This window comes from Mesoplodon densirostris, chromosome 17, assembly GCF_025265405.1.
Source record: "Mesoplodon densirostris isolate mMesDen1 chromosome 17, mMesDen1 primary haplotype, whole genome shotgun sequence".
NCBI lineage: Eukaryota > Metazoa > Chordata > Mammalia > Artiodactyla > Ziphiidae > Mesoplodon > Mesoplodon densirostris.
Window position 1 is genome coordinate 46,893,630 of NC_082677.1, and position 10,692 is coordinate 46,904,321.

Here is a 10,692-nt window from a genome sequence, read left to right on the forward strand (position 1 = left end):
ATTTCTAATCTCATAGCATTGTGGTTGGAAAAGATGCTTGATATGATTTCTGTTTTCTTAAAATTACCCAGGCTTGATTTGTGACCCAAGATGTGATCTATCCTGGAGAATGTGCTGTGTGCACTTGAGAAGAAAGTGTAATCTGCTGTTTTCGGATGGCATATTCTATAAATATCAATTAAATCTATCTGGTCTATTGTGTCATTTAAAGCTTGTGTTTCCTTATTAATTTTCTGTCTGGATGATCTGTCCATTGGTTTAAGTGAGGTGTTAAAGTCCCCCACTATTATTGTGTTACTGTCGATTTCCTCTTTTATAGCTGTTAGTATTTGCCTTATGTATTGAGGTGCTCCTATGTTGGGTGCATAAGGATGTAATTGTTATGTCTTCTTCTTGAATTGATCCCTTGGTCATTACATAGTGTCCTTCCTTTACTCTTGTAACATTCTTTATTTTCAAGTCTATATTATCTGATATGAGTATTGCTACTCCAGCTTTCTTTTGATTTCCATTTGCATGGAATATCTTTTTCCATCCCCTCACTTTCAGTATGTGTGTGTTCCTAGGTCTGAAGTGGGTCTCTTGCAGACAGCATATATATGGGTCTTGTTTGTGTATCCATGCAGTGAGCCTGTGTCTTTTGGTTGGAGCATTTAATCCATTCACAATTAAGGTAATTATTGATATGTATGTTCCTATTACCATTCTCTCAGTTGTTCTCTGTTTGTTTTTTGTAGGTCCTTTTCTTCTCTTGTGTTTCCCACTTAGACAAGTTCCTTTAGCATTTGTTGTAGAGCTGATTTGGTGGTGCTGAATTCTCTTACCTTTTGCTTGTCTGTAAAGCTTTTGATTTCTCTGACGAATCTGAATGAGATCCTTGCCAGGTAGAGTAATCTTGGTTGTAGGTTCTTCCCTTTCATTGCTTTAAATATACGGTTTATACCTAGGTATACTGTCCACTATGGAGAACAGTATGGAGGTTCCTTAAGAAACTAAAAATAGAATTACCATATGACCCAACAATCCCACTCCTGGACATATACCCTGAGAAAACCATATTTCAAAAATACACATGGACCCCAATGTTCATTGAAGCACTATTTACAATAGCCAGGTAATGGAAGCAACCTAAATGCCCATTGACCGAAGAATGGATAAAGAAGGTGTGGTACATATATATAATGGAATATTAGTCAGCCATAAAAAGGTTCGAAATTGGGTCATTTGTAGAGATGTGGATGGACCTAGAGACTGTAATACAGAGTGAAGTAAGTCAGAAAGAGAAAAACAGATATCATATATTAACACATATATGTGGAATCTAGAAAAATGGTACAGAGGAACCAGTTTGCAAGGCAGAAATAGAGACAAGATGTAGAGAACAAAAGTATGGACAGTAAGCGGGGAAAGCGGGGCAGGGCATGGGGGGATGGGATGAATTGGGAGATTGGGATTGACATATATACACTAATATGTATGAAATAGGTAACTAACAAGAACTTGCTGTATAAAAAAATAAACATAATTATTTTTTTTTTTTTAATGCATGAAGTAAAGTTTCCAGGTACACCTAGCTGGTAAATGGAAAGACAGTATTCGAATCCAGGTTTATTAATTCCAGAGCCCATATTTTAACCATTACAATGTTAAATGCCTACTAACTCTAACCTTGGTCAAGTTCCTACACTTTTCTCCTCTTGTTAGGTTATTGTGTGGATTATAGAAATTAGCATGTGTAAAACACTCAAGATGCTTCATACTAAATAAGCTCTCAATAATTTATAACCTAGAAATTAGTATTTTTGTTTTAACAGTCAATTGTCTATTTGACACTTAGAAAAGGAGCAAAAATAATCTCTTATATTCATCCACAAATTTATATTTCTGGTATTCTCATTCCTTCCTATAATTCTAAATCTCTGTCTGGTATTTCTCTCTCTCTCTCTCTTTTTAAAAAAATAATTAATTAAGTTTTTTTGGCTGCATTGGGTCTTTGTTGCTGCGTGCAAGTTTTCTCTAGTTGCAGTGAGTGGGGATTACTCTTCGTTGCACGGGTTTCTCATTGCAGTGGCTTTTCTTTTGCGGAGCTTGGGATCTAGGCACGTAGGCTTCAGTAGATGTGGCATGCAGGCTCAGTAGTTGTGGCCTGTGAGCTGTAGAGCGCAGGCTCAGTAGTTATGGCGCATGGGCGTAGTTGGTCCGCGGCATGTGGGATCTTCCCAGACCAGGGCTCAAACCCGTGTCCCCTGCATTAGTAGGCAGATTCTTAACCACTGCGCCACCAGGGAAGTCCTGAATGTTTGGATCCTTTTACCAACCTCTCTCTCTCTATTTCTACTACCCTCCAGGCCTTGGCAAATACTTTTCTACTGTGTTTCTGAGAGCTTGACTATTTTTTAGATTCCACATATATTTGACACCATGCAATATTTATCTTTTCTCTGGCTTATTTCACTTAGCAGAATACACTTAAGATCCATCCATGTTGTCAAAAATGGCACAATTTCCTTTTTTCGCATCTCTGAATTATATTCCATTATATATGTTTATCACACATCTTCTTTATCCATTCATCCATTGATGAACACTTAAGTTGTTTCCGTACCTTGGCTATTGTGAAGAATACTGCAATGAACATGGGAGTGCAGACATCTCTTTGATATCCTGTTTTCATTTCCTTTGGTTATATACCCAGATATGGGATTGTTGGATTATATCGTAGTTCTATTTTCAATTTTTGAGAAACCTCCATACTCTTTTCCATAGCGGCTGCACCGATTTTCATTCCATAAAATTTTCTTTATTTTGCCTCCATTTTTGAAGGATACTTTTATAGAATACAGAATTGTAAATTTACAGGTTTTTAATTCTTTTTCAGTACTTTAAAGATGTCATTCCATTATTTCCAGCTTCCTTTGTTTCAAATAACTAGGCAAATGTATCTTTTTGTTGTTTCTCTGTATGTAATTTGTCTGTTTTTCTGGCTGTTTTTAAGACCATATCTTTGGTTTTCAGCAAATGTGCCTAGGTGTATAATTTATTCTATTTGGGATTTTGGTGAAGTTTTTAAATCTCTGTGTTAATGTTTTTCATCAAATTTGGAAAATTTTTGCCCTATATTCCTTCAGATATTTTTTTCTCCCTCATCTCCCTCTTCTTTCCTTCGAAGACTCTAAGGACATGTATGTTTGACCACTTGATGCTGTCACATAACATTAATGTTCTGCTCAATTTTTTCAATCTTTTGCTCTCTGTGCTTCAGTTTTATTTGTTTATTTAAAATATTTTTTTGCAAATAAGTTATTTAACACTTGTTAATTAGTTCAATGGCACATGTTAGTACATTATTAATCCCTAGAATTATAGAAAATAATCAGGTTATGTACATTACTGTCTTCCTTTTAATTTAGGGTTTGTTTCCTAGGGCTAAAGATATTTGTTTCCCTTACCAATCAAGTAATCTGTGCTTCAGTTTTAAGAATTTCTATTCACCTCTCTTCTAGTTTTCTGATCCTTTATCCTGCATTCTTCAATCTGCTGTTGATCCCAACAATGCTTATAGAATTCCAGATATTATCTTTTTAAAATTCTAAGTGTAGCATTTGTTTTTTTATCAGAGTTTCCACATCCCTCCTGAAATGATCTATCTCTTCATCCATTTTCCTGAAGATCTGTTAATATATTTATCATCATTATTTTAAAGCTCTGACTACCAATTTCAGCATCAGAGCAACCTGTAGGTCTGTTTCTATTGACATCTTTCTTGACTATGGGTCACATTTTCCTGTGTTTAATAATTTTTAATAATTATTTAGTTTTTATGCACGTTAAATAATTTAAAAGTTTATATTGGGCATTGTGCATGATGATACGTTGTAGAGATTCTGTATTCTGCAGCTTCCTCTGAAGGGTATTGAGGGTCTTTTTTTAGCAGGCACTTAAATTACTGGTAGATCACTGTGATTGTGTCAATATTTGGTTCTAATTTTGAGCTTTGTTGGGATGGTTCTATTTCAGTTGGTTCTGAGATGTGATTCTTACTCGAATGCGTGGCCCTGCTGGGGTTTTAATAGAAAGTTCAAGCTGTTCGCCAATCCCCGTTAACTTACTAGGACTTGAATGTCAAGTCCTGTCCCCTCAGAACTAGGCAGATGTTGAAATCTGTGTTCTGCTCTTTCAGCCTTCCTGCATTTGATTTCCACTGGAAATGTTATATTCTTGCTTCTCATTTGTACAGTTCAGGCATTAGCTGAGAGTTGAAGTGCAGATTTGAGGTGATTGCTTCATTTGCAGAATTTCTGCCTTCAATTCCCATCTACTCTCGCGGCCCTGAATTCTGACTTTTGACTTCTCAGCACAGAAGGAGTTCTACTCTCTGATTGAGTTCTAGACCCCATACACTACATGGACTGGGGATTGCCCTAAAAAAAAGCCAGACAAGTGTATATCTGAACCAGTTTGTTACCCTTACTTCAAGGATCATACGGCCTCCATTGTCTGCCTCCTTTGGGTTGCTTCTTAGTACCTCAAGCTGTTGTGTTTTACAGTTTGTCCAGAGTTTATAATTGCCAATGTCAGGAGGACTGTTTTGGTATATGTTACTCCGTTATTACCAAAAGCCAGAAGCATACATTCTTAATAAATTGTAACTATTAATTATCTTTTATCGATGGGTGCCATAATGTTAAATTTGGAGGGCATAGGACAACATCTGGCCAAAGAGAGTGTTTTCTAATTGTAAGCCATCATCATTAGAGGAATGGCTTAGAGCTTCTCAGAAGAGCGACAAAGAGCAGGAGACAACTACAGAAGAGGATATCACAGTACAAACAGAGCCCTACAGCAGCTTGAACTTCTGATAACCTGCTGTCACTTGCCCAGCGTCCACTGTAGCTCTCTGTAAAGTCCATCTTATAGCCAGATGTTGCTTCTGAAAGAGTCATTGTAAAGTTCATAAACTCAAGTAAAGACTTTTATTTCTGACCTGTTGTGACTAATATACTAATCATTGGGCAGAAAGAGAAATCAAAGAAAAATACAAGACTGATGAAATTAAGAAATAATGGTATTCTACATTGGAAAAAAATAATCTCACTGGCTGCAAATCACATTCATATGCTCCTAATTCAGAAGGTTGGAGAAGATTGTATCACCTAATTGTGCTCATGTAAAACATGTGGAATATCACCTACTTATGGCATTCTATCTAGCGTTTTAGGCTATGGTTGCCTTTAAATGTAAATTAATACTGACTTGGAAAACTACAGCCAGAAAAAGAAAGATCACCAATATTTATCAAATGCCTATCATAAAAAACCTATGCAGAGTACCTAAAACACTGACTGTTCTAAAAATTATAAATGCAATCAAAACTTTGTGAAAAATAACTAAACAGATAAAAGTTTAAGGAGCATTACAACTTGAACGAGAATTAGAACTTGGAAAGTAAGAGGAGCAACTCATAGGAAAGGGGGACAGTACCCTGATATGGGGATAAACATAATCAAAATCTGGGAAACAAAATGGCATGAGACAAGAGAGAAGGTCAGTTTAATTGGGGTGATGGATACATGGGAAGACAGGAGACTGAGTTCATAAAGTGCGGTCAGGTAAGGGTAGAGAGTGTCAAATAATAGGGGGAGGAGTTTGATCTTGCCAATAGCACATTTTCCAAGTCTAGAAAATAGTAGATGGAAAATATTATTCTTAATATTATACATTCAATTTTACTTGGTATTATTTCTGGAGTTTTTCTTAATAAAAAAGAAAAAACATGATATGCTTAAGCAACAGAGGAAAAAGACAAATGCTATACTTAATGTGAGCTTAATTACTATGATAATAATGCAGAGAATGATTACAATGAAATACGAAGGGGAAGGCCTTTTGCACAGCGTAAATTCTTGCATTTAATGCTTTTAGGAGCATATTTCCATTGTGGTGTAGTCAGATACTTTTAAAAGCCATTTTATGCAGCACACACTGAAGGTGATGTGAAAGGGACATCTATTTTATGTACTGGATTGTACAAGTTCACCTTTTGTGAATTCCTTTATTCAGCCAACCATTTATTATTTAATCAATATGAATTGAGCATCTATTCAATATAACATCCAGGCATTATTCTAGGCACGGGGCAAAGCAGATGATGAGTTTCTTCCTCCATGGAACCTACGTCCTAAGGCTTTCTCCTTACTCTGCTCTCTCTGCCACCCTGAGGCCACAGGCTTGCTGTCCACTTTTGTGCCTTCAGATTGATACACAACCCAGCCTGTTTCAATTTGAAACCTCAGCTTCTCTGTCTGCTCTCCTCTTGTCTGTCTTTCTTAGTTTTGTATAATATTAGAGAACTTCCAGAGTAAGACCTAGGCTCTCAGAGGTACTCCTTTTACATCTTAGCCTTCCTGAAGAACAGTTCCAAGTTGGTCTCAAGCCCAAGACCTTGTTAGGGGTTCGGAAAAATCACTGGAAATTAACCTATTTTATTCTGAACAAACCATTGATGATGTTGATTAACAGATTCTATTTTAAGACATAGTAAAGATTTTCTATGACATATGTAGCATAATGTCCCACAAAGTTTTCCCTCAGCCCATTAACTTAGTGCCCATATTATCCCCTTTGTTGAAATAAAGCAACAACCAGAGAGCCATCATGCAATTTTATTGTTTTATTTCTCTTTCATAGGAGGAACAGATAATGATAAAATGAATCCTAATGTTCTCTGAATTAAATTATTTCTTGAAGCTGCAAATTTTAATATAATACTGCACAACTCCAATTCAAGATAGATCCCAAAGTGATAGAAGATATCATTGCACTTTGATCTTCTTGTATTCTGGTATATCAATGACCACACGTACATTTCAAGAGAAGGTCTGAGCCAGTAGAGTCCAGTGCTGAAAGCAGAGCAGGTGACTCATGGCTTATGAACCTATTCTTTGCTGGCTTGATTTTTAGAAATCAGTTTTATCTTGGGCTGACTGTACTGATATCCACAATGTCAAACATTTCAGTACCTTCCCTGTAGACTTCCAAGCACAGTGAAAAAATGAATTCGCATAGTGTTCATTGACAGGACATAACATTTAACCCATTCAGTGGATTTTCTATTGATAGTGGCAAAGTTTTCATGGCAAAAAGAAACCTGCATGCGGAACTTCCCTGGTGGTGCAGTGGTTAAATACTGCCTGCCAATGCACGGAACAAGGGTTCGAGCCCTGGTCCGGGAAGATCCCACATGCTGCGGAGCAACTAAGCCCGTGTGCCACAACTACTGAGCCTGCACTCTAGAGCCCGCAAGCCACAACTACTGAAGTCCGTGTGCCCTTGAGCCCATGCAACAAGAGAAGCCACTGCAATGAGAAGCCTGTGCTCTGCAACGAAGAGTAGCCCCCGCTCACCGCAACTAGAGAAAGCCTGTGTGCAATAACGAAGATCCAACGCAGCCAAAAATAAATTTTTTAAAAAACCCTGCATGTAACTATGTTAATTTAGTTGAAATTCTTAAGTTTCATAAAAATAAGTAATAGTGGACATACCAAGAAAAATATTTATGAGAATGGCAAATTGTATTTCACTTTCATTGTTAAAAAAAAGGATAGTTTCTGCTATAAATCAAGAACACATTCCAGAGTAAAACGTCTGAGTGGAACATTTAACATCTCCTGAATCTTAGCTAATAGAACAACTTTTAAATTTGTTTTTCATGATGGGCCTTATTTTCCCCTTTATATCCAGGATCTATAAAAACATTCAACTGTATAGTTAACAGTAAGATTTTGTGTACTTTATTTTTTATTGAAATATAGTTGATGTACAATATTATGTTAGTTTCAGGTGTACTACATAATGATTTGATATTTACATACACTATGAAATGATCACCACAATTAGTCTAGTAACCATTGTCTGAATACAAAGTATTTACAATATTATTCTCCATATTCCTTATGCTGTATATTACATCCCCATGAATTATTTATTATATAACTGGAGGTCTGTACTTCTTAATTCCCTTTCCCTATTTCCCCACCCTTAACCTCCTTCCTTCTGGCAACTACTCATTTGTTTTTTGTATCTATGAGTCTGTTTTCATTTTGTTCTGTTTGTTTGTTTTGTTTTTTAGACTCCACAAGTGAGAGCATGTGGTATTTGTCTTTCTCTGACTTATTTCACTTAGTGTGATACGTACTAGATCCACCCATGTTATCACAAATGGCAAGAGTTCATTTTCTTTTATGGCTGAGTAATACTCCATTGTATATATATAACACATCTTTAACCATTTGTCTGTTTTTCAACACTTAGGTTACTTCCATATCTTGGCTACTGTAAATAATGCTGCAATGAACATTGGAGTGCATATATATTTTCAAATTAGTATTTTTGTTTTCTTTGGGTAAATACCCAGAGAGAAATTGCTGGATCATATGGAAGTTCTATTTTTAAATTGTTGAGGAACCTCAATACTGTTTTCCATAGTGGCTGCACCAAGTTATAATTGCACAGTGTATGAGGGGTTCCTTTTCTCCATAGTTGACAATACTTGTTATTTGCTGTCTTTTTTATAATAGCCATTCTGACAGGTGTGAGGTGACATCTCATTGTGGTTTTGATTTGCATTTCCCTGATGATTAGTGATATTGAGCATCTTTTCATGTGCCTGTTGGTGATCTGTACGTCTTCTTTGGAAAAATGTCTATTCAGTTCCCTCCGTCTATTTTGTAAGCAGGTTGTTTGTTTGTTTGATGTTGTGTTGTCTGAGTTCATTGTATATTTTGGATATTAATCCCTTAGCAGATACATTGCTTGCAAATATCTTCTCCAATTCAGTAGGCTGTCTTTTCATTTTCTTAATAGTTTCCTTCACTGTGCAAAAACATTTTAGTTTGATGTAGTCCTATTTCTTTATTTTTGCTTTTGTTTCCCATACCTGAGGAGACATATCAAAAAAAAAAAAATGCTAGACTGATGTCAAAGAGCTTACTGCCTACGCTTTCTTCTAGGAGTTTTATAGTTTCAGGTCTTACATTTAAGTCTTTAATCCATTTTGAGTTTTTGTTTATATATGTTGTGAGAAAGTAGTCCAATTTGATTATTTGGCATGTATCTGCCTAGTTTTTCCAACACCATTTATTGAAGAGACTGTCTTTTCCCCATTGTATATTCTTGTCTTCTTTGTCAATGATTAATTGACCACGTAAGTATGGGTTCATTTCTGGGCTGTTTATTCTGTCCCATTAATCTATGTAAATATAGTACTGTGCCAATACTACACTATTTAGATTACTATAATTTGATAGTATAGTTTAAAACCAGAGAGCATGATACCTCCTGCTTTGCTCTTCTTTCTCAAGATTGCTTTGGTTATTCAGGGTTTTTTGTGTTTCCAAACAAATTTTAGAATTATTTATTCTAGTTCTGTGAAAAACACCATTAATATTTTGATAAGGATTGCAATGAATCTGTAGATTACCTTGGGTAGTACAGTCTTTTTTAACAATATTAATTCTTCCAATCCACATGTTTTGTATATCTTTCCATTTGCTTCTATAGTCTTCATTTTATTTCATCAGTGTCTTTTCCAAGTACGGGTCTTTTACCTCCTGTGTTAGATTTATTCCTAGGCATTTTATTCTTTTTGATGCAATTGTAAATGGGATTGTTTTATTAATTTCTCTTTCTGACAGTTCATTGTCAAGCTATAGAAACTTAACAGATTTCTGTACATTAATTTTGTATCCTGAAATTTTACTGAATTCATTTATTAGTTCTAATGGCTTTTTTGATGGTGTCTTTAGGATTTTCTGTATATAGTATCATGTCATCTGCAAATAGTGATATTTTAAATTTTTCCTTTCCAATTTGGATTCTACCACTTGATCTTCCAGTTCACTGGTCTGTTTTTCTGTATCATCTAATTTACTGTTGATTCATTCTAGTGTATTTTTTAGTTCATTTTTGTATTCTTCAGTTCTGTTTAGTTCTTCTTTATATTTTCTAACTGTTTGTTAAACTTCTTATTGTGTTCATCCATTCTTTTTCTGAGTTCATTGAGCATTTTTTTTTTTTTTTTCTTTTTGCGGTATGTGGGCCTCTCACTGTTGTGGCCTCTCCCGTTGCGGAGCACAGGCTCCGGATGCGCAGGCCCAGCGGCCATGGCTCACGGGCCCAGCCGCTCCACGGCATATGGTATCCTCCCAGACCGGGGCACGAACCCGTATCCCCTGCATCGGCAGGTGGACTCTTAACCACTGCGCCACCAGGGAGGCCCAATTGAGCATTTTTATAATCATTACCTCGAACTTTTTAAAATATAAATTTATTTATTTGTTTGTTTGTTTGTTTGTTTGTTTATGTCTGCTTTGGGTCTTCATTACTGTGGGTGGGCTTTCTCTAGTTGCGGTGAGCAAGGGCTACTCTTCGTTGTTGTGTGCGGGCTTCTCATTGTGGTGGCTTCTCTTGTTGCAGAGCATGGGCTCTAGGCACGTGGGCTTCAATAGTTGTGGCACACAGACTCGGTAGTTGTAGCTCATGGGCTCTAGCATGCAGGTTCTGTAGTTGTGGCACATGGGTTTAGTTGCTCTCTGGCATGTGGGATCTTCCCGGACCAGGGCTCGAACCCGTGTCCCCTGCATTGGCAGGTGGATTCTTAACCACTGCACTACCAGGGAAGTCCACCTTGAACTC